A 23,829-nucleotide genomic window follows, 5' to 3' on the forward strand; every position below is an offset into this window, starting at 1 on the left:
GCACAAATCCAGGTTTTCTCACCCTTCCCGCCCCCCCCCCCCCACAGACACACATACAGACTCACTCTCCTGCTGGTAATAGCCCATCCCTCTTTGAAACCTCTCTTTATAATGCGCATGATAATCAAGGTGGGTCATTTCCAGCACTAATCCAGGTGTTCTCAGCCCCCCACACACCCCCCTCCAAAAACCACACACACAAACTCACTCTCCTGCTGGCAATTACAGCTGTGCACATTGTAAGATGAGCTATTGCCAGCAGGAGAGTGAGTTTGTGTGTGTGGTTTTTGGAGGGGGGTGTGGGGGGGGGGTGAGAACACCTGGATTAGTGCTGGAAATGACCCACCTTGATTATCATGCGCATTATAAAGAGAGGTTTCAAAGAGGGATGGGCTATTACCAGCAGGAGAGTGAGTCTGTATGTGTGTCTGTGGGGGGGGGGGGAAGGGTGAGAAAACCTGGATTTGTGCTGGAAATGGCCCTCCTTGATGATCACTTTAGATAAGCTGTTACCAGCAGGAGAGTGGGGTGGGAGGAAGTTTTGTTTCATGGTCTCTGTGTGTATATAATGTCTTCTGCAGTTTCCACGATATGCTATGCATCCGATGAAGTGAGCTGTAGCTCACGAAAGCTCATGCTCAAATAAATTGGTTAGTCTCTAAGGTGTCACAAGTACTCCTTTTCTTTTTGGTTATGAATGTTCTAATTCTTGATGTCTGATTTGTGTCCATTTATTCTTTTACGTAGAGACTGTCCGGTTTGGTCAACGTACATGGCAGAGGGGCATTGCTGGCACATGATGGCACATATCACATTGGTGGATGTGCAGGTGAACGAGCCTCTGATAGTGTAGCTGATGTGATTAGGCCCTATGATGGTGTCCCTTGAATAGATATGTGGACACAATTGGCAATGGGCTTTGTTGCAAGGATAGGTTCCTGGGTTAGTGGTTCTGTTGTGTGGTGTGTGGCTGCTGGTGAGTATTTGCTTCAGGTTGGGGGGCTGTCTATAAGCAAGGACTGGCCTGTCTCCCAAGCTCTGTGAGAGTGAGGGATCGTCCTTCAGGATAGGTTGTAGATCCCTGATGATGCGCTGGAGAGGTTTTAGTTGGGGGCTGAAGGTGACGGCTAGTGGCGTTCTGTTACTTTCTTTGTTGGGCCTGTCCTGGAGTAGGTGACTTCTGGGTACTCTTCTGGTTCTGTCAATCTGTTTCTTCACTTCAGCAAGTGGGTATTGTAGTTTTAAGAGCCCTTGATAGAGATCTTTTAGGTGTTTGTCTGAGGGATTGGAGCAAATGCGGTTGTATCGTAGAGCTTGGCTGTAGACGATGTAAATGACTGCTCCCCAGAGAACTGACACGGCACCTGCACCTAGACTGCCATGCCTATTAACAATCCAGCCCATTGGTTTCCTGGCAATACATGAGAAAATGATCACATACCAAAACAAACAACAGGTGGAGAGTGCCTGTCCCAGAGACTGAGTGGGCTTCTAATTGTGTTTCCAGCCATGGAAGAGGAGGTAGAAATCTAATGAGGGGCTTTCTAGCCCAGGACTGGAGTCTGCAGACTTGTGTTCTGCAAACACATTCATTGTGCTCCCCTTCCCCCCAACCTGTGTATTTAACAATGTCCCCTCTGCAGCTTGAATGGGCTCAAATACAAGAAATCAGTGAAAAACTAATTAACGAAGCCTGCACGGTTTGTCTTCCGCTAAATGAAAAGAGGGAATGGCTGCCTCTACCTGCAGGGAAAATAGTGTCCTGCTATACCAGGGCCAATTAAAAGAACAGATTTATAAAATGAAACTTGTCCCCTCTCCCAGTCGGTAAAGATACTCAGTCATTCTAGTCACAAGCTCTGAGGTCAGTTTTGTCTCAGTCTCCATCTCTGCATCTCACTTCCTCACAGAATCAATCTGCTTTGGAAAGAGACTTTCACCAAGATGGAGAAAACGTAACATGAAATCCCTGCCCTGCATTTCCCTGGCTAGCAGGGGAGATATTCACAGTTTGGGGCTGATGGAAACCTCCTAATCCGGCTCCTCTGGATGCTGCTGTATAACCCTACACTTTATGAAAAACACAGTATGTTGCCACAAACACACTCGGGTTGGTGTCAGTTCAGGCCAAGGCTTCACGGTAGGAGGGAGGAGAGGAATAGGGGCTGTCAGAGAAATAATTACTGAGATGTGGCAGGGTGACTGCACTGGGACAGTGCTAGCCATGCAATCACACAGCTCCAAGCACAATGCAAACAGCTTAGGGCTGCCGTGCCAAGAAAACAATCAGTGCCGCCTAGGGTCTGCTAGCTGGTCACCCTGGAGCAGGGCACCAGGTTATGCAAGGAAGATAGAGGGGGAAAGTCACTTTAAAGAGGGGGTGTATGTCTGCTGGCTACCCTTCCCCCCCCCCCAAGACACACAACTCATAGAGATGTTTACATACACACCCCCACACAGAAATCTGTGCATGTGCGCACACGCACACACACACACACACACACACCCTCTTCTCAATGTGGACATGCACACACCCGTTCCACATGCAAACCTACTAAGCTGACTGCATGCACACACTCTGCCAAAGACGTACATGCCCTGGCTGCACACCCGTCCCCACTGGCAGTTCAGCCTTAACCAGCTGTGGCTTTAGTAACACTGGATTGAAAAGCCCTGCAGCTCAGTTTTTCTTGGCTTCTGCTTTTGGGGAAGCCATACCCCCTGTGTAGGGCTACAAATGAAGGGAGGCAAGAAACCGCCCACCCATGTTTAGACTGGAGCTCTCGGTTACACTCAGAAGAGGGGTTTCTCGCTTAAATCCTTTTCACTTAATTGCTACTCAGGTAGCTCAAGAATTGCCATGATCAGTCTATAAGCACTGGCCTGAGGAGAAGACCTCGGAGAGCAAAGGGCTCTTTATACTAGCAGACAAAAGAGAATGAGCTCTAATGGCTGGAAGCTGAAATCAGCATCACTCAGACTGGAAACAAGGCACATATGAGGGGAATTAACCACTGGAACAGGTTTCATAGGCTGATGGTGGATTTTCCATCCATTGGAGTCATTAAATCCAAGTTGGGTATCTCTTTGTGAAAGATACTCCTAGCTCAATCCCAAGTCACTGGGCAGGATGCAGCAATCTCTGGCAGAAATTCTCTGGCCTGCGCTATATTTAATATTAAACTTTAATATTCATGGGCCTGGTTCTCTTTTACTCTGAGTCCCTTTGCACGGCCAGAGCACAGTACATGAGAATCAGACCCTATGGACTATGATGCTAAGACCCGCATTCCATTGTCCATAGCAGCCGCCCTCTGCCTGCTCCTCCCCATGCCCCTGCCTCCTTGCAGCACAGGTTGGAACCCAGGTGGAGATTGGTTCAGTTTTAACCCAAAGACATTATCTGAGCTGTTGGTTTACAGCTCATCTGCCACCTGGCCTGTCCCCACCACCAGTGCGTCCAAGGGTAAATGACAAGGCAACAGGATAAATTCCTGCCATCTTGTCTCCATCCATCAGTATTAAAAGCAGCAAGTGTCTGATTGGACGCAGTGGAAAACCTGATTGCCAGGGTGTCATTCACACTCCTCCTGCCAGGCTGGGACCTGGAGAGAGCATGAGAGCACACGAGCTGATACTCTGCAACCTGCTGGTGTCCAGCAGTAATAGGATCCCCTAATTCTGAAGACAAGACCACACGTCTCAAATAAAGTGTTCAGGCAGCGTCCAGCAAAACTTTGGTAATCAAACCCAATGGACTGGATTCCCTCTTCTGCGCCTTGCACAGTCATTTACACCAGCGCAAGGTGGTGCAAAATGCTACCAATCAGATCTGTTAGCACTTGGCAGGCATGTAAATGATGGAGGATCAGGCCCAGCAAGTTTCTAGCACCTTTCATTGTGCCATGGGGATTTCTCTGCTGGGTACATCAACTCATCTAGATATTTGCCTAGTTTTACAACAAGCTACATAAAAGGCACTAGTGACGTCAGTACAAACTAAAATTTCACACAATGACTTGTTTATACTGCTCTATGTACTATCCACTGAAATGTAAGTACAGTATTTATATTCCAATCGCTTTACTGTATAATTATGTGGTAACAATGAGAAAGCCAGCAATTGTGTGCTGTGACACGATTGTATTTTTATGCCTGGTTTTGTAAGCAGGTAGTTTTTAAGTGAGGTGAAACTTAGGGGTACACAAGGCAAATCAGACTCCTGAAAGGAGTACAGTAGTCTGGAAAGGTTGAGAGGAATGAGAGCCACTGCAATAAAATATATCACCTCCCCCATCTTGTTTCTCTAGTGTAGAGATAAGCACATGGGGGGCACTCAACAGTAATGGTGGGGCCAGTTCCTAAGCAGCTGGAAATCAGCACATCTCCAGGGAAGACAATAACGCTACCGTGATTTACATCAGCTTTGGATGTATCTGAGTAGCGTCTAACAAAGTCTATTTGCACGCTACCAGCACTGCTCCCCTTTGATCTGCCCTACCCCCTCACACACTTCCCTGCACCCTCCCCGCTGCCTGCACTGCCGAGGAAGTCAAGCTTTCGACTGAATGTAATTGGAGTAATAGCTAGCAAATCCCATAGCCCTCAAGAAATGGTACCTCTCGGCTTAAAATGCTGAAGTCTCCTAACGCAGATGAGCTAAAAAGGTTCATTGGGAGTGCAGAGAGCTTCCTGCATTCACGTCCTGGCAGGGAGAATATCCTCTCAAGGACACGGAGGGATCACAGCTCTTTCTCTGTGTGGAATGGAACATTCGCTCCTTGTTACAGGCAGAGAAAGGGTCACGGGGGGGGGGGGGGGAGAAGGTATTAATGGGCAACCTTGACTGTGTTGTCAGGCGACAAAGTCCATATCCGGGAGAGTGAATTTTCTCCTGACATCTCCATGCAGGAGCTAGGGCACTGCAGCCTGTCTTAATTTGCACCAGCTGTAACTGCAGGTTGATTGCACATGCTGCTGACCTACAGAAAGGTTCAGTGGCTATGAATTTGGGCAAGTGGGGGGAGGGACCTGTCCTTAAGACAGCAATAAAAACTGTATTAATTTCAGCATGAGCGAGAGATTTTGAAACGATCATGCCAAGTCCCGTCATTTACTACCTCCAGTCGGCGTCCCTTTTGCTCACTAACTGTAATCACGTCGGCTCTCAGGCCTGGGCTACACTGAAAGTTACAGCAGCACCGCTGCATCGTGCCCCCTGCCCGGCCTGTCCATGCGGACACAGCCCGCAGCGAAGGCACGGCTAGGCTGACAGAACAGGGCTTCTCTCAACGGCGCTAACTTTGTTTGCGGGGGAGGGTGTGTGTGACACAAAAAACCCTTCCACCCCTGTATGCTGCAGCTACTCTCGGGGCCTATGCCAACACCACTATGCCTACCTACATGGCAGCATAGTCTCCACAGGTCAGGTGTCCCCAGAGTGGAAGGATGGTCTAGCACAGTGGTCCCCAAATATTTTACTTTGCTCCCCCGCCCTTACCGCTGTTCGTGCCTCCACACCCCCACCCTGGCTGGGAGCGGGGCTGCAGCTGGGCTGGGACCCAGGGGCCAAGAGCGGAACTGTGGCGGGATGCAGTCGAGGGCCGGTGGCAGGGCCGCACCTGGGTGGCGCTCCCTCCCCACCGCAATTGGGGCTGGCCTGGGCCCCGCCATGCCCCCCCAGACATTCCTCCATACCCCCCTAGGGGGTGCCCCTCACAGTTTGGGGGCCACTGGTCCAGCAGGTAAGGCACTGGCTGGAAAGCCACAAGCTATGGGTTCAGTTCCTGGGCCTGTCACAATCAGTCATTTGGGGCTGAAGTTTTTGAGGGCCCAGCACCCACAATGGGGGGCCAGCGCTTTTAAGCTACTTGGAGCAGGGTCTCTGCCTTCCTCTGTGCTAGTGCAGTGACAGACACACAGGTAAGGAATAACAACAGTGTCTAACAAGGCTTCCTCTCGCGCCTGCTCCCATGCAGACAGCTGACTAAGGGCAGGCTTTCAGCCTTCAGCATCCACTGTAACAAAACAGGCCCACCTGAGAATGCCAGGAGCATGATGCAGGGGCGACACCCTGCTCTGTAGTGGCAGGGGTGCCTGGGCTGCTGCAGCTGTGCAGCCTTGTGCCATGGTCCCCATCTGGTATTGCGAGCTGAGCAGGTTACTCTGGCTTGGTGACTGGTTGAGAAACCACTCAGGGCTCCTGAGAGGTGAATTGGAGGTTCAGTAATTACTGCTCGGGGTGCTGAGTTTCTGGCTGCTTCTTGTCATTAAAGTTCTCCCAGCATTTTCCCCACCCCTAGCAGTATGAGCCCCATGTTTCTCGTCAAAATCCCAGATGAGCCAGTGCATTCCCTCGCAGGAATCCTCGACGCTTGGGGGATGGTTTTCTCAGGTGCAAATGGGAGGTAAGAGGCCCAACTCCCCTTGACCCAGTGCCTTGAAAAACTTCCCCCTTTCTGCGCTAACCTGGTGGCGGTGTTACTGCCCGGCTCTTAGACAACTGCTTTATCCCATAGGAGCCTGCATCTCTGTGGCAATTCCTGGAGAGCCCTTAGGCATGACTCATGCTAGGTAAGTGTAGCATATAATCCTGACAAGGGCTTATGTCAATTAAATGCCAAGTGGTTTGTCAACTGTGGTTCAGCACAGTCAAGCAGGATGAAAATAAGATTGCTAAATAACTTTAATTAAAAAAGAAAAGAACCATTAAATGCATAAAAAGATAATGCTAGGAGGGTAGGAACGGACTCGGGAAATCACAGCCAGTGAGCGAGTACAACATTTTATCAGCTGGAATTACTGCTCCCCACAGGTGAAATTCAGCCCAGAGCAAGGACCCTCTTTTCAGGACTTTAATGGGATGCTGGCTCTTTGCACACGGGTGAATTTCATTCAGAGTTCTGGTAGCAGGAGATGTAAGAATTAAGGAGAGGACAGAAGCATTCATGGGAAAGTCATTTGACTGACCTGTAGGAGTCAGAGGTGCTGACAAGGTAATTATGAGGTTCAGTGTCATATGTGTTTGCTTACAATATCGTTATTTGACGTTGTCTTAGGGAAGCCTACTACTCCCATAGTTAGCAATATTTTGAGATATGCAGAGAAATAAAAATATCTGGAGTGTTCTCTTCCCTGTGGGTTGTTTTTCAAAATTGAAAATCTACCAACATTTGATTAAATAAATCTTGCATGTGGCAGAATTTTAATAAAAGTTACTTCGATCTGGATAGTGCAAAACAAGTTCCTTCGTGGTAAAGAGGCTTGCAGGAAAGGGAAGTTGTTAATATTATTCAGAAGATCTTCATGAAGCAGTGGTGGAAATTGGGTTAAGATGTTTGGGTGCCTGAGGGATCTCAGTGGAGAAGGGAAAGATATTCCTTTCATAGATATGAAAGTAGAAACTTGAGGTCTAGAGTAATGGCTCCAGTTCTGACCTTTCCATGTTCCCTGTGAGAGGGGACTTTTGCATGAAAGAGTAAAATAATGTTTGTGATGCAAGAACTTTGTCATTATTATTCTCCAGTAACAGCAAGAATCCACAAGCAGATCGGGGCTCTGTTGTGCTGTGCACTGCAGAGACAGATAATAAAAGAAAGTCACCGCCTCATAAAATGTACACTTGTAGATTTAAGACAAGATGGTGGATGAAATCAATGTTTATCGACATTTACCAATAAAAATCTAATCCTTCCAAACCTAGTTAAACTGCATTAAAATCTGTGTGTAATCACTCTTATTCTGAATAAAGTGGCCTTAATTTGGTTTAGTTTAAACTTTAAATTCACACCTTTAGTTATTTGGATTAACTTTCCTGAGTGTCCCCATACAGACAAGTTCTTATTCTACATTGGTAATGCTGCCTCGCGCAACGGGGCCCTGTTCTTGGCTGACCTTCAGTTTTACCATAATAAACACAATACGTTAGAAATTAAAACAAAAAACATTTTTGGTGAAAAAAATTTAGGTCAGAGTAGTTTGACCAGCTCTATATTGATGTAAGAAAGCCAGTTTCTATTTTCAAAATGTGATGAGTAGGATCGCCGGAACTGCGAGACTGGATCAGACCGAGGGCCCATCTAGCCTAGTATCCCGTCTGTAACACCGACCAGCACCAACTGCATGAGAAGAATGTGCCTGAAAGTTGAAAAGGTCATCTATGGGCTGATCTGTCCATGGTGGAAGTTTCTTCCCAACCCTTGTCAGTTGGAGGTTGGTTTGAACTAAGACACAGGAAGGCCCAATCCCATCCCATCCCATGGGTTTGTCTGTTCAGGAAAGATGAATTGAGACTGGAACAGGTGCAGAGAAGGGCTGCTAGGATGACCAGGGGCATGGAGAGGCTATTTTATGAGAGGAGACTCAAAGAGCTTGTCCTGGTTAGCCTAGCAAAGTGAAGGCTGAGAGGGGGTCTGATCACGCTCTATAAATACATCTAGGGGTATGCCCAGAGAGGGAGGAGAGCTAGGGTAGCTCCAGCACAATGCTAGCACAAGTACAAATGGGGATCAACTGGCCAGGAACAAATTTAGTTTGGAAATTAGAAGGTTTCTGACCAACAGAGGAGCAATGTTCTGGATCAGCCTTGCAGTAGGAGTAGTGGGGTCAAACAACCCACCTCATTTTAAGAAGGAGCTTGATAAATTTATGAACAGATTTATACAATGGGGTGGCCTGCGAGACCAGGGTCTCAATGACCCAGGCGGTCCTTTCCAATCCTTTGTTCCTAACTCTAGCTACTGTAATTCTGGATATTCTTATTGCCCAAATGAACGGCCAGTTGTTGTTTTTGAACACTGTGAAACACTTGGCATCAAAATCTTGGGGCAGTGGGATCCACAGGCTAATTGGGCATTGCCTTACCTGTTCTGTTAGTGACTGGTTTATGTCTTGAAACAGGAAGATTTATAGACCTTCCAAACTTCTGACATTCTTTGTTTGCCTGGGGACATTTTAATCATAACTGGTGTAAATCAGAGTTTGCAGATTTGCCAGCAGAGATCTCAAAACCCTAACCTGATAAAGCTCCTTTGCTGGAGCAGGACAAACACACCTCTCTTTACGTGTAAACTGGCCATGAATCAGCCCACAGTCTTTGCTTGTTCAGTCAGCTAACAAAGGGAAATGCATCGGGTAAGGGTAACTGATGATCTTTGGCAGAGGCGCCGTATATCATGTCTCCCTGTTTCACAGATCTGTGCTGCCTAACTTACGGCCTGCCAAAGTCGAGACATGTATTTCCTCTTTCGCGCTGTGTGATGGGGAAGGTGGTTAATGATGCCCTGTCTCCTTCCACTGAACAAAGCAATCCACAAGCTACAAGGCAGCACTGCCAGCAGCAGCAGTGTGGGGGAGCCAGTTTGCTTGCAGTGACCTTGGAGTTTTGGGGAACGTCTATACTTGGAGTGGCCGTGAGTCTCGGGGCCTGGGGCAGCAGACTCGGGCTTATGCTAGAAAAATAGCCGTGGAGATGTCGTGGCTGTGGCAGAGCTCAAGCTATGAAGCCTGAAGGGGGTGGAGCGGAGGTTTTGCAACCCATGCTGCAACGTCGACACAGCTGGTTTTTGCGCGGTAGCACGAACCCGCGTCAGCTCGGAGCCTTGCTGCCGCGGGTTGTGTAGACATGCTCTTAAAGGCTTGGGGCAGAGGGAGCTCTGGCTTTACTTACAAGTCTTTCCTTGTGTTCGGGACAGAGGATGTGGTTAATGCTTTGGACAGGGGACCTGGCACATTTCCTGGCACAGGTCCCTGCCTGACCCGTCACTGCAGCTCACTGGTCTCTGGCTCCCCAGGAAACAATAGGGCTCATAATCCTTCGTTTATGTAAATGGTTAGCACTTTAGGGGAGGGCTGTCCTGTGACATGGCCACACAACACCAAGCACGACGAGGCCCTGATCTCAGCTGAGGCCTCCAGGTGCTATTATAAAGCAAATTAACAACTACAGTGCAATGACGACTTGAGTTTCGGAGGTAAAAGACCAGAACATCATGGAGGCTTGTGGCTGTGCTGCTACCTATAGAGTGGAAGGCGAAATCCCGGCACCCGCTTTCAAAACATGCCCCCAAAGTCATCCAGGAGACGTGCAAGAACCAACACCATCCCCTCCTTAATCTTGGCGGATAGTAAATTGCTGCCTCGTATCCATCCCCATCACATTAGCATCCAGGCAGGAGGGGTGGCTGTCAGGAAGCAGGATTTAGAAAGACCATGGGAACTCAATCTTGTGCCTTTAATGGAAAAGCCTGGGAGATTTAATCAGCCACTCAGTATTTGCCTCATTGCTTTACCGGGAAGAAGTTTGACTCTGTCATGCAAACTGTTAGACGCTGAGGCTGGATATTAGTTTTCCTGGGTCATCTCCCATAAATTGGATGAATTTCAGAAGGCTTTAAAGTGCTAAATGGAGAGCAGCGTAAGCGCAGACGGAAAATACAATTTGCAGGGCATTGCTAATGGGCTTCTTGCTCTTACTGTACGGACTCACCAGCAAAGCTGATTGGGTGGTGAGGGTAATGCGGGGGGGGGAGGCAGGTGGTCTGTGCAGTTAGACGATGTTCTTACTTGTGGCCTTGTTACTATAAGTGCTGCCCAGACCCCAGCCGAGATCAGGGCCCCGTCGGGCCGGGCGCTGCCCAGACCCCGGCCGAGATCAGGGCCCCGTCAGGCTGGGCGCTGCCCAGACTCCGGCCGAGATCAGGGCCCCGTCGGGCCGGGCGCTGCCCAGACTCCGGCCGAGATCAGGGCCCCGTCGGGCCGGGCGCTGCCCAGACTCCGGCCGAGATCAGGGCCCCATTGCATGGTTTAGGATTCTATGGAGTTTCTGAGCTTTCAGAGGACATGGGACTCCACAGTAGGGCTAAAGACCCCCTGGTAAGGGACAGAGTGTGACACAGCCTCTCATATCTGTTCTGAAGATAAGGAGAAAGCTCCCAGTTCCAATCTGACGGCAGTGCTGCTCCTTTCTCTCTAGGTCAGAGCATGCTTGCAGAGCCACTGAATCGGGGATTTGATAGCAGCTTCTCTCGCTTTCTATTTGGTGCCGACTCGTTTATTTTAAGTTAAAAGAGGAAGGAGAGAAGCCCTGTAGGGATAAGATGCCAGCATCATTTCCAGAACAGGTGGTGCAGCACGCAGGGGAAGGGACCGAAGTGGTGTGGTGACTTGAGTGCCACTGTAATAACAGCCCGGCTCTGCTCATCCCTACCAGCACTGTATAAAGACAGGAAGGACTTTTGCTTTGCTTGTTTTTTGTCGTGTTATTTATATCCTCTCCCAGCTCAATTTCCACCTCCCGATTGTCTTGTTCTATAATTTGTAGAGGGCAACTTCATCTTGTATACAACTGCACTATGAAATCTCCCTTCAGAAAAGATATCTGCACCACATGCAATTAGTTAGCTGTTATATTTGTCCTTCGAGGTGAGAGTCACCCCTGAACAAGGGCCCATACACCACTCACACCCCACAAAAATTTATCCACCAGTTAAGATCATAAAGATAATTAATCATCTAATCACCTGCATAACACACACACACCCCTATTGCTGCAAACCTCGGATATTTTTATTCTTTGTTTTCGGTTATGCAAACTCAGTAACATTTCATCCCCTCCACTAGAGCCCAGAGACACTGGGGTTTGTTTCTGCAGATTTGCAAAGTTAATTTTGCATGTTGAAGAGATGAAAAATGTATGTCTGTTCTTGGCAGCTTTGAGCCCAGATGCAGAGATCTCTCTCTGGCTCACTCATTTTTTTTCTATTGTGATTATTATGCCGGGCCACTGTCAGACTTTACAACACTGGAAGTGGGAGAATATAAACCAGAGAGTTTGCATCCAAATGTGCAGGGTGCAGCTGAACTCCAAAACGAACCCACCTTGGGTTTGTGTCTGATTAAACTGACTAGGCTGTGTTTTCTCTTACATAATCTAATGGGGGGCCTAGAGGAGAGAGAGAGCGATATTTGACCGGGGCTGCAGCAGCTCCAAGTCACCCACTTGAATCTAGTGAGTTAAATTTCCCACATGACCATCCCCTCGGACTGTGGGTGAACTCCATCCTCTGCACCAGATTGAATTTCACCCTGAGGGAGGAAACATTCCTTTACAAGAAAGACAGCAGGAGCTATAAAAAATTGACACATTTGAATTTTGTGTCCAATTAGCCAGAGTAATCCAGTTTTTAAAAATGGCTTGTATTGCAGTAGCACAGAGATCAGTGCTGGGCACTGTGAATACAGAGTCAGAGCAGTCCCAGCCCGCAACAGCTGGCAGTGTAAATAGACAAGACAGGCACAAGGTTCATCGGGTGCACACAGCAGGACAGGGCATAACCCAGGTCACTGCAATCCCAGGCCAAGGCACTACCCACTAGCAAACGGTCAGCAGAGATGTGCCCTCACACAACAGAAGGCTGAGGAGAAGAGGACACAGCCCATCTTTTTGTTGTGTGTGTCCACAGTGCTTAGCACGATAGGGTCCTGGTCCAGGACCGGCGCTCCGGTAACACAAACAATAATTAACTTCTAGGCCAGGAGAGACACTTTGTATACAACGAATAGTGCAGATAAATAATACCACCTCACACCACCGCAATGCTTTGCGGCCTCAAGACAATTTGCAACCACTAATTAATTCTCACATCATCCCCCCCCCACCATACCCAGTCAGATACGCTTTTCTTCCCTGCCCCAATTTACAAATGGGGAAACTGAGGCACGGAAGGGCCGCGCATTGCCTCACAGCCACAGATGGAGTCAATGTCAGGCTGGATTCCAGTCCTTTTCCCTCCCTTTGCCCTCTGGGAACATCAGTCCTCTTGTTTATTTGCACAAGTAGCAACTAGGACAAGTATTGAACATGCTTAAAGAAATGGGATATCCTGGCAACAGCAGAACATGTTAGGGAAGATGTTTGCACTGAGACCACTGGAGCAAATAAGTGAATGAACATGGCATGTACCTCACGCTAGCCAGAGGGAGCAGACGCTAGTTACCTCCTAGGCCACTGGGATCCAGCTCTTAGTGGGGAGGAGATAATTTTGGCCATTAAGGAAAGTCCAGTAAATCTCTCCAGTCTCCCTGCAGGTCTCCCACCTCTGCTCCAAGGAAGAACAAGGCAAACCCATCAGAGAACCTTCGGGGCTTGACAATTTTGCAGGTCAAATTTCACTGAATTTCCAAGACCCTGCAGTCATCTTTGGTTTTTAGGCTGGTTCTCATGGGTGAGTTAGCTGCACACACAGGTACTTCTACGGCTGCAAATACAATATGCCAGGGGCCAGCGGCACAGCTGTGATGACTCCAGATGAGGATCTGGCCCTATGAGATCAATACAGGAGACACTCATCTAGTTTGCTTTGGGATGGATGACCAGCGTTAAATGGCACCTGATTATTATTTAATTCCAGTAGCACCTAGGGGCCCCAACAGAGATCACGGCCCCATCGTGCCGTACAAGCAGGGGAGAGTGAAAGACCATCGCTACACTCACAGTGCTTGCAATCTAATGCAGACAGTTCTTATGTCAGAGGAATATTTGCCCTCTTCTGTTAGAAAGAAGAAGGCCACGATTCCCCAGTTTTGCCTCACAAGCATGAAAGAGACTGCTCAGCACAGACCTAAATCGAAACAGCTATCGTCTGTCAATCCCATCACGCGTCACAGCAACAGACTAGAACTGAGACAGCCGCACCCGTCTCTCGGAGCCAGCAGCTGGATGCATTCGGCAAGATTGGCACAACCCTCTGCGCCACTGAGGGGGCATTAGATGGCCTTCAGGAATTAGCCAGGAATAATCACGGTTTGTTGCACTAGCAACTAGAGGCCTCAAACTAGGTACCACTGAGCTCAGACCAGCCTCCGAATGTACAGGACAGCCCCTGGCCAGCGAGCTAACAATCCAGCTACAAAAGCGGGGAAGGGACACAGAGAAGAGAAGCCATTGGCCCAAGGTCACACAATAAGTCCACACTGCAGTCTGGGGGGGTGACTCCCAACTCAAGGAAATCTGCTAGTGCTAGCTCTCCTTGAGCTAGTGTGCTAAAAACAGAGCAGTGGCAGGGGCTAGCCGCCCCAAGTACCTGCCCCTTGGATACACAGGGTACGTACACTGGCCAGCTGGCCACACACGTGGCTGTGACGCTGTCCTCTTTTCAGCGCCCCAGCTCAATGAGAGGCAGCAGGAACGTGTGTCCTCGAGGGGGAAATCACACCCCCGGTTTGAAATGGAGACTTACCCAACTATCTGTCTCTGCCAAGATTTTCATTCATGCCACTGTGAGGCACCTTTGCATTGCCAGAGTGATTAAAGAGCCCTGACTCCGTGAGAACCCGGCCACCTGGGGGCAGCGGGTGGGCTGGGGTCTAGGTCTGACCCAAACCTCGTTAGGAGATTGGAGCTGAGGCAGGAACGGGAAGTAAGTGAACAGCAAAGTGTGAGGAATGTGCGTTGTGACACACTACTGAGGTGAGTGAGTCTGTGCATCTCTAGAAACGCATTGTACACTCCAGAGTGCTCTTGCTTCAGCTTAATGCTCTGTGACTTACCCGACTGCAAAATTCCCTTGGGCTGCTTGTGAAATGTTATTACGTTGTGCTGGGGGGGGGGGAGTTAGAGGAGGGAAGAAAATCACCAGAAAAATAATTTCTGCTATTAACGCCTTCTCCAAATGCGTGAGCCTAGCGACGCTGCCACATCCGGAGATCAACAGCTAAAAATGCAGCTGCCTGTCAAACACGCAGTTGCTGCAGCCCGGTCCCTTGGGGATCCCAGCACCCAAACCTGGTCTGATGCATTTAGCAAGATGGAGCTGTGCAGAGACGTATGGGACGCACACAGCCACATTCAAGAGGGGGGAAGGAAAAGGCTTTGCTGTGGGCAAGGAGTGGTTTTTATTAGATAAACAATTTGCAATGACACAAGCACAAACAGAACCCCAGGGCGTAGCACTGACATGAAGGAGAAACAGCAGCAACCGAATGCGTGTGCTTGGTGTGGAGTGTGAAGGAGAGATTCTCAGGAGCAGAGGCAGATGCAATGGGCAGGGCACAGGGCTGGGACATGGGAGACCTGGGCTCTGTTGCCTGCTCTACTCCTGAGCTGCTGTGACCTTCGTCAAGGTCACCTCCCTTCTCTGTGCTTCCATTTCCACTGTGTCCATTTGGATTGTGAGCTCCCCAGTGCGGGGAATGCCTCTCGCCGTCTTTCAATGCCGTGGTCGAGGGTAAGTCTGCCGGGCATCGCTGCTATGAGAGTATTGCCCAGCCTCTGACCTTCTGGCTCTGGGTTCACTCCTCAGTGCTTTGCAGGTCCCTGCTGGCTGCGCTGCACGGCGGCCCGAGGAGCCCTTCATTACAACCCTTCAAGCAAAGGTCAGGGGGCTCCTCACATTGAGCAGATGGATTATAGGGAGGAAGGGAAACGAACAACTAATACCAGCCAGCTGAAGTGTCACTTCGGTGCCTCTCCATCACCTAATGAAATACAAGTTTCAGAGTAGCAGCCCTGTTAGTCTGTATCCGCAAAAAGAAAAGGAGTACCTGTGGCACCTGAGAGACTAACCAATTTATTTGAGCATAAGCTTTCGTGAGCTACAGCTCACTTCATCGGATGCATTCAGTGGAAAATACAGTGGGGAGATTTATATACACGGAGAACATTAAACAATGGGTGTTATCATACAGACTGTAACGAGAGTGATCAGGTAAGGTGAGCTATTACCAGCAGGAGAGCTGGGGGGGGGGGGGGGAACGGACCTTTTGTAGTGATAATCAAGGTGGGTCATTTCCAGCAGTTGACAAGAACGTCTGAGGAACAGTGGGGGAGGGGGGGGGGATAAACATGGAGAAATAGTTTTACTTTGTGTAATGACCCATCCACTCCGTCTTTATTCGAGCCTAAGTTAATTGTATCCAGTTTGCAAATTAATTCCAGTTCAGCAGTCTCTCATTGGAGTCTGTTTTTGAAGTTTTTTTGTTGAAGAATTGCCACTTTTCGGTCTGTAAGCCCTTGAGGAATTCCACCATGATATCAACAATTTCCATCCCACCATCAACCTCAGCCTGGACCAGTCCACACAAGAGATCCACTTCCTGGACTCTACGGTGCTAATAAGCGATGGTCACATAAACACCACCCTATACCGGAAACCTACTGACCGCTATTCCTACCTACATGCCTCTAGCCTTCACCCTGACCACACCACACGATCCATTGTCTACAGCCAAGCTCTACGATACAACCGCATTTGCTCCAACCACTCAGACAGAGACAAACACCTACAAGATCTCTACCAAGCATTCTTACAACTACAATTCCCACCTGCTGAAGTGAAGAAACAGATTGACAGAGCCAGAAGTTACCTACTACAGGACAGGCCCAACAAAGAAAATAACAGAACGCCACTAGCCATCACCTTCAGCCCCCGACTAAAACCTCTCCAACGCATCATCAGGGATCTACAACCTATCCTGAAGGACGACCCATCACTCTCACAGATCTTGAGAAACAGGCCAGTCCTTGCTTACAGACAGCCTCCCAACCTGAAGCAAATACTCACCAACAACCACACACCACACAACAAAAACAACTAACCCAGGAACCTATCCTTGCAACAAAGCCCGTTGCCAACTGTGTCCACATATCTATTCAGGGGACACCATCACAGGGCCTAATCACATCAGCCACACTATCAGAGGCTCGTTCACCTGCACATCCACCAATGTGATATATGCCATCATGTGCCAGCAATGCCCCTCTGCCATGTACATTGGTCAAACTGGACAGTCTCTACGTAAAAGAATAAATGGACACAAATCAGATGTCAAGAATTATAACATTCATAAACCAGTCGGAGAACACTTCAATCTCTCTGGTCACGCGATTACAGACATGAAAGTTGCGATATTACAACAGAAAAACTTCAAAACCAGACTCCAGTGAGAAACTGTTGAATTGGAATTCATTTGCAAATTGGATACAATTAACTTAGGCTTGAATAAAGACTGGGAGTGGATGGGTCATTACACAAAGTAAAACTATTTCCCCATGTTTATCTCCCCCCCCCCACCGTTCCTCACACGTTCTTGTCAACTGCTGGAAATGGCCCACCTTGATTATCACTACAAAAGGTCCGTTCCCCCCCCACTCTCCTACTGGTAATAGCTCACCTTACCTGATCACTCTCATTACAGTGTGTATGGTAACACCCATTGTTTCATGTTCTCTGTATATATAAATCTCCCCACTGTATTTTCCACTGCATGCATCCGATGAAGTGAGCTATAACTCACGAAAGCTTATGCCCAAATAAATTTGTTAGTCTCTAAGGTGCCACAAGTCCTCCTGTTCTTTTTAAAGAAATACAGAGCAGGCAGCAAATTAGTGTCCATAGCCTGACTTCAAGCAAACTTGCTTCAGAGGATGCCAGATGAGGAATATGTTCGATAATGTCTCCAGCAGAGAAAAGCTCCATAACAAAAGAAGGAGTAGCAGATGGAAAGCTGTCCATTGCCTACAAAGAGCTGGTGCAGGTTGCATTTTCTTCTTGGGGGCAGGCGAAGATGACAGATTAGAAAGGTGGCTGAATCTCATTTACGTTCATTGACTCAAACCAAGAGTGGATTCCCAGGTGGCTGCAGAGACACTCAGGGAGAGAAAACCCCTGCTCCAAGGAGTTTGCAGCTTAAACAGACAAGACAGAGACGGTGAGAGCAGAAGAGAAGCACAGAAAGGGGAAAGGCTTGCCCAGCATCACAGCTGGATTAGCACTCAGGTGAAATCCTGGCACCACTGAAGTCAATAGGAGCTTTACACACCATCAAAGCTGGCCCGTTCCCCACCCATTGAAGCACAGAGCCTTTCTGTGTGTTTGTCTGCTACTGCCTGCTCCCATGAGAGCACGGGCTGGATTCCCCAGGGGCTGCACCTCATGCAGCCTCTTGCACCAGTGCAATGCCCTGCCATTCCGCAGGGCTTTGTATTTGCATTCCCTTTTGCCCTGTTGTGACTGCACAGCATACAAGGCAGTGTGGAACTCGGGCTCCCTCTCCCCCACAATGTGTGCATGCACCCCTCACCCCTCTGACCTCACCCCTGCCCCTCTGCGCCCTCATCCTTCTCCCCAGGTGGCAGTTTCCTCTCTCATGACTGGCTCTAGGCCATGACCAACCTGGCGAGTGATTTAAACCCAACCTGTGCATTCCTACAAGAGCAACATAAAAAATGGATGTAACATTAGCCTTGCTTTGCTATTCATTTTCTGCATTAATTATTCAGCTGTATCCGCTGGACTTGTCTTTGATTTGAGACACTTGCAGAGGGGACTTTTCAAAGATTATTTTTTTCCCTGGGATAAAACCCTCACAAAAACTAAACTACTATGTACAAACTTTGCTGCAGGTAGTGAGACTGGTGGGGATGTGACTGAAGGGTCAGTCATCACTGGCTGACTGAGTCTTTGAGCTGAGATATGCAAAGTCATGTAAAGGATTTGGGCAGTAAATCTGGGGTAGGGAGAATGGTCTATTGGTTACAGCAGTGGACAGGGAATCATGGGATCCAAGTTAAACTCTTGACACAGCCATGGAGTCCTTGTGCGACCTTGGCAGAGTTATTAATGCAATTTTAGGTTGCATTAACAGAGGCATAGCATGCAAGTCACAGGAGGTGTTAGTACCTCTCTACTCAGTGCTGGTTAGGCCTCAGCTGGAGTGCTGTGTCCAGTTTTGGTCACCCATGTATAGAAAGGATGTAGAGAAACTGGAGAGGATCCAGAGGCGAGTGACAAAGATGATCAAAGGGATGGAACGCAAGCCATCTGAGCAAAAGCTGAAGGAACTGGGCATGTTTAGTTTGTAAAAGAAGAGATTAAACAGGGACATGCTAGCGGTCTTCAGATACTTGAAAGGGTGCCACAAAAAAAGATGGAGAAATGTTGCTCTCTCTCTTGCCACAGAGGGCAGGAGAAGGGGTCTGGGTTCAAACCACAGCACAGCCGATTTAGATAAAAACTCAGGAAAAACTTCCTAACTGTCAGAACCCTAGGACAGTGGAACAGACTGGGTAGGGAGGCGGTGGAAGCTCCTTCACTGAGGTTTTCAAGAGGAGGCTGGCTCCCATTGTTATTTCCACACGCGGTTCCCAGCCTTGCCAATAAAAGGAGCCCATGTGGTCAGTACTGTTCAACACTATTTATGTCCCTGTATTGCCAGGGGGTTTCAGGTCAGTCACGGAGGTCAGCGCCCAAGGCTGTTCTGCAGTTATGAAAAAGGAACGTGTCTGTGAGGGAAGGATTGGGAGCGGGCACCAGGTTCTCCACCGGCCTGCATGGTGCGCAGTCCCTCATGCCAGAGCAAAATGACACTAAGTCCGAATGGCAGCATCTCACAGTCACTTTGCGCTGGTGTCAGTGATAGCAGAAGGTGCAGGGGAAACCGGGCAGCTGGTCTCTCTCTCAAGGAGAATTAGCTGCCTTTCGTTTCACTGGGAGATTTGTAGGCTTAGTTTGAGCTGTTTCTGACCTGGAAAGGTTCGGTTGGAGAGACTTTCCTTATCAAACGCCCACCTTCTAGACCAGGCTGCCTTTGGTGCGGAACAGCAACACACTGAACGGCTGACATTTGCAACAACTCGTTCGTTTCCAAACTGGTCTCACAAGGAATATGCAAGGTTCTAAGAGGGCTTTAATCCTCTCCCTGCTATGACCGTCTTGCTGCAAACACCCCAGATCAGCCCAGCATGGCAGGGTCGGCAGCATGGCCTAGCAAACAGGGCTCTGAGCTAGGACTGTCCAGTGGGTCGTGGCTGGGGAAAGTGATGGATTATCCCCATGTTACGTATGGGAAACAGGGACTTGCCTGAGGTCACACTGGGAGACGGCCACAGGGCCAGGAATTGAAGCCTGGTCACCTGCCACCTAGCGCAGTAGGTTAGGCACCAGGACACACTTTCCTCTGGCTGGTGGCGTCAGCTCTGCAGCCACCCCAGAGTGCCATTATGTGCCAGTAGAGATTTAGGCAGATGAGCCTGATTGTACTTTGGACATTTTCCTATTACCACTGTAGGCCCTAGACAGACACCTCGTTGTCCTAGATGCTGCAGAGACAGTGAGAGACGTTCCCGGCCCCTGCAATCTAAATAGACAAGGGGTGGGGAGGGGAAAACAGGAGTGAAGTGACTTTCCTAAGGCCACTCAGCACATCAGGGGCAGTGCCGGGACTAGAACGGAGATCTCCTGGCTCCCAGTCCAGTGCCCCCGGAGGAATACCTCCCCCTTGTGACCCAATGGCTCTTGCTGCCCACCGGCACAGGGATGCCTAAGGGTTACAGGGATCCCCTGGGTCTGGTATTTACACCCTAGGTCACCAGAGTGTCACGTGATATCTCTGCAGAAAGCCTGTGTCACACTGATCATCGCTGTGAAGTACAGATATTATGTAAGCAGATACACACACACACGTGCGCGTGCGAAATGATGTTCTTAAACCTTCAGGTTAACGGCAGGTCACCCAGTGGCACATGCCTGAAGACACACCACCCAGGAGGTAGGAGACGCACACCCTCTGGCTGACCATGGTGTGTCCTGCAAGGGAAGTCGATTTACAGACTGACTCAAATGCTAATGAAGAGACCTCCAAGACATCAAGAGAAGAAATTAATGGGAAGAGGAGAACAGCGGGGAGGGGCTGTTTACAGGTGAAGAACAAAGGACTGGTTTAATATGTCTAGGGGTAGAGAGAGACGTCCTGGGATCCTTCCTCCGGGGATCCAAACTACCAGCATGCTGAGGGTCTCAGCCATTCTGGTTGGAAAATGCTGGGAGAAGGACGCTGGGGTGAGCGGCTCCTTATTAGACAAGAACGCACCTTGTTAGCAGAGTTTGGGCTCTAGAATGCGTGTCACAATTGGGTTTTATATGTAACACTTTGTTGATGGTATTTCTGCTTGCTGTCATTTGAATCTCTGTCCTGTGCTACATAAGTGTATCCTTGCTTTCTCAATAAATAACTCTTAAGTGCTGCGTGGCAAGCAAGGTATAACTAGCCCACTGTGGCACACTGTTCCTTGGGGAACAGCGGGCCTAGTAATTCTGTGAATGTCCAGTGGATCAGGAGGACGCTTGGAGGACTCGGGGGGCGGACTGTGCCTATCACTAATCTGCAGAAAGACAGCGAGGCCTCGAATGGATGGCGTGGCTGGGACAGTCAGGGAACTGACCTTGGGCAGCCTCAGACTAGACTTCCGTAGGTTAAAGGTAGGTGGTAGCAAGGTGCTGCCCAACCCTGGGTACCCCTGAGAAGTCTAACACCCCTGTCAGGAATCTTCTGCAAAGCCAGTGCACGCGAGCATCCTGCTGTGAGATGCCCCAAGGCGCATGCCTGCAACTACCCAGAAGTTCCTGTTTAGAAGGAAATAATTTCCAGTGTTTTTCAATGATTCATACAAACCCCACTGCTTTAATTTATTCCTGGGTTCCTTGGCTGCCTCGCTTTCATTAACACATACAACAGCCTCCCCATTGGCCTTGCCCTGTCTACACCCCGCCACCTGGACCTCTCTGCTTCCCTTCTGCCACACTGTAATTTAAGTGGATGTGGATGTGGGGTTCCCCCCTGCCCCTGGCTACAACTCACATAATTAGGGTCACACACAGCCATGGAGAGGAGCTGCTGCTGAGGAAGTCAAGCTTGCAAAATGTTGGGAAGAAGGAAAAAGAAAGAGAAATCCCACTCAGGCAAGGTTTGTCTGAGCCCCTGGAAAAGCAGCCAAGGGCACAGGAATGGGTTCACGCTCTTGGGGATGAGGGGTGGGTTCTTTAGTGACACTGGTGTCAGTCAGTCAGGGAAGGGAGTTATAGCAGAGTGAAACGGGTGTAAGAATGAAATTCACTCCAGACCAGACAGGTTAGCACAAGGACTGGGTCATTCAGCCTAAAAGGAAGTTTTCAACTTGTTTCACTAAAGATATTTTTGAAAAAACGTCATTTTGGGTCATCCCAAAGCTAATTTTATTTTTCAGGACCACCACTGAACCAAAGACCCAGTATTCACACAGCTCGAATGTTTGCAATAGAAGCAATATCTCTCTCAGATGTGTGCTGGCTCACGGCCACCCACCCCTCTCCGGGCGCTCCTGCAGCGCCTGCCCTGTTATGTTCTCATCAGGACAGCGGCTGGGCTGCAAGACACCCAGAGACCCATGTCCAGAGAGAGCCGTTTGCTCCACTAGACACATCATGGCGTGCATGTGCTCCTGCACTGGGGGGGACAGAGGGGAGGCAGGCTGCAGCTAAGGCGACAGCTCAGATCTGTCCCAGTCCTGTCCAGAGAAATAACCTGCACGTTAGTGCCTCGGAATCTGCAACCACCGGAAGGGCAGTTCTGCTTTTCGTCACGCTGCCTGGCTGAGCTCTGTGCCCCCACCCAGGAGACTCGTAGAGGGCTTGAGAGATGAGGGGGTTTTTGCCCTCACTGAGTCCTGTGCCAAGCCAGCCTGCTGTACTGCACGGGCATGGGACGGCGGCCAGTTACGTGGTCCGGGAGCCCTCCACCAAGCCTCCCGCCTCCCACTGCAGAAGCCCCCAGAACCTAGCAGCACCGCAGGTGTATACAGAGCTCAGCCCCATATCTTTGCATATGGCTAGTAAACACATTTACTTGGAACCCAGCTTCATGTGTGGGGTTTCCTCCCCTCCTTAATCCTGTGCAGAGAGCACAGACAACACCTGCCCCAGCACAATGCTGTCTCAGCAGCGTGCGCGCCCTTGGCACCGGCACGAATGGCTGCCCCAGGGGGTGCCAGGAACAGAGAGTCAGCGCACGGCGGGCGCACGGCGCTCACCATTCCCACCTGCTGGCGTTTTACATCCACTTTGTGCCACGCCCTTCCTGCTACTCCACGTTTCAGAACTGCTCAACCAGATCCTGGGCTCCAGTGCGGCTGCTTTGCGCCACAGCCCTGGCGGATTCTGGCCTGTCGCTGGCTGACAGGATCACCCCACTGTTAGGGTTGCCAGGTGTACGGTTTTCAACCAGAACACCTAGTTGAAAAGGGACCCTCACCGCTCTGGTCAGCACTGCTGACCGGGCCATTAAAAGTCCTGTCGGCAGCACAGCGGGGCTAAGGCAGGCTTCCTGCCTGCCTTGACTCCACGCAGCTCCCAGAAGCAGCGGTATGTCCCCACTCTGGCTGCTAGGCATAGGGGCAGCCAGGGGCTCCACGTGTGGACCCCCGCCCCAAGCACCAGCTCCCACTGGCTGGGAACTGTGGCCAATGGGAGCTGCGGGGGCGGTGCCTGCAGACGGGGCAGCGTGCAGAGCCTCCTGGCCGTGTCTCACATAGGAGCCGGAGGGAGGACATGCTGCTGCTTCTGGGAGCCACCTGAGGTAAGCACAACCCAGGGCCTCCACCCCTGACCCCCCCCCGCACCCCTACCCCAGCCCTGAGCCCCCTCCAAACCCCTCGATCTCAGCCCAGAGCCTTCTCCTGCACCCCAAATCCCTCATCCCTGGCTCCACACCTGAGGCCACACCTCCAGCCGGAGCCCTTACAACCCACCACACCCCAAACCCCTGTCCCAGCCCAGAGCCCCCTCTTGCACCCTGAACATCTCATTTCTGGCTCCACCTCAGAGCCCGCACCCCCAGCCCAGAGCCCATACCCCTCCCACACCCCAACCGCCTGCCTCAGCCCACAGCCCCCTCCCATACTCCGAACCCTTCGGCTCCATCCCCCAGCCTGGAGCCCCCAATGCACCCCAAACCCTCATCCCTGGCTCCACCCAAATGAGCGAGTGAGGGAGGGTGAGGAAAGCGAGTGATAGAGGGAGG

At 50.0% G+C, this 23,829-nt stretch overlaps 1 protein-coding gene and 1 long non-coding RNA gene across 4 annotated transcripts in view; one reads left to right on the forward strand and one right to left on the reverse strand.

Annotated features, from left to right (window-relative positions):
• Positions 1–4,791, reverse strand: part of LOC141976609 (uncharacterized) — a 34,366-nt gene extending 29,575 nt beyond the window's left edge. Inside the window, exon 1 of the long non-coding RNA XR_012636140.1 lies at positions 4,620–4,791. This is a non-coding gene — a long non-coding RNA (uncharacterized LOC141976609). The remainder of the gene's footprint in view (positions 1–4,619) is intronic.
• The window catches only part of LOC141976200 (angiogenin-2-like), a 312,479-nt gene that overhangs the window by 206,128 nt on the left and 82,522 nt on the right, over positions 1–23,829 (forward strand). For 2 of the 3 annotated variants that reach the window (XR_012636085.1, XR_012636086.1), the window contains one exon: positions 20,493–20,734. The gene's annotated coding sequence lies outside the window, so the exon portion shown is untranslated. Of the gene's footprint in view, positions 1–6,518; positions 6,574–20,492 lie in introns of those variants that run through there. The other variant, XR_012636087.1, reaches the window with a different exon arrangement.

This window comes from Natator depressus, chromosome 23, assembly GCF_965152275.1.
Source record: "Natator depressus isolate rNatDep1 chromosome 23, rNatDep2.hap1, whole genome shotgun sequence".
Taxonomy (NCBI): Eukaryota; Metazoa; Chordata; order Testudines; family Cheloniidae; genus Natator; species Natator depressus.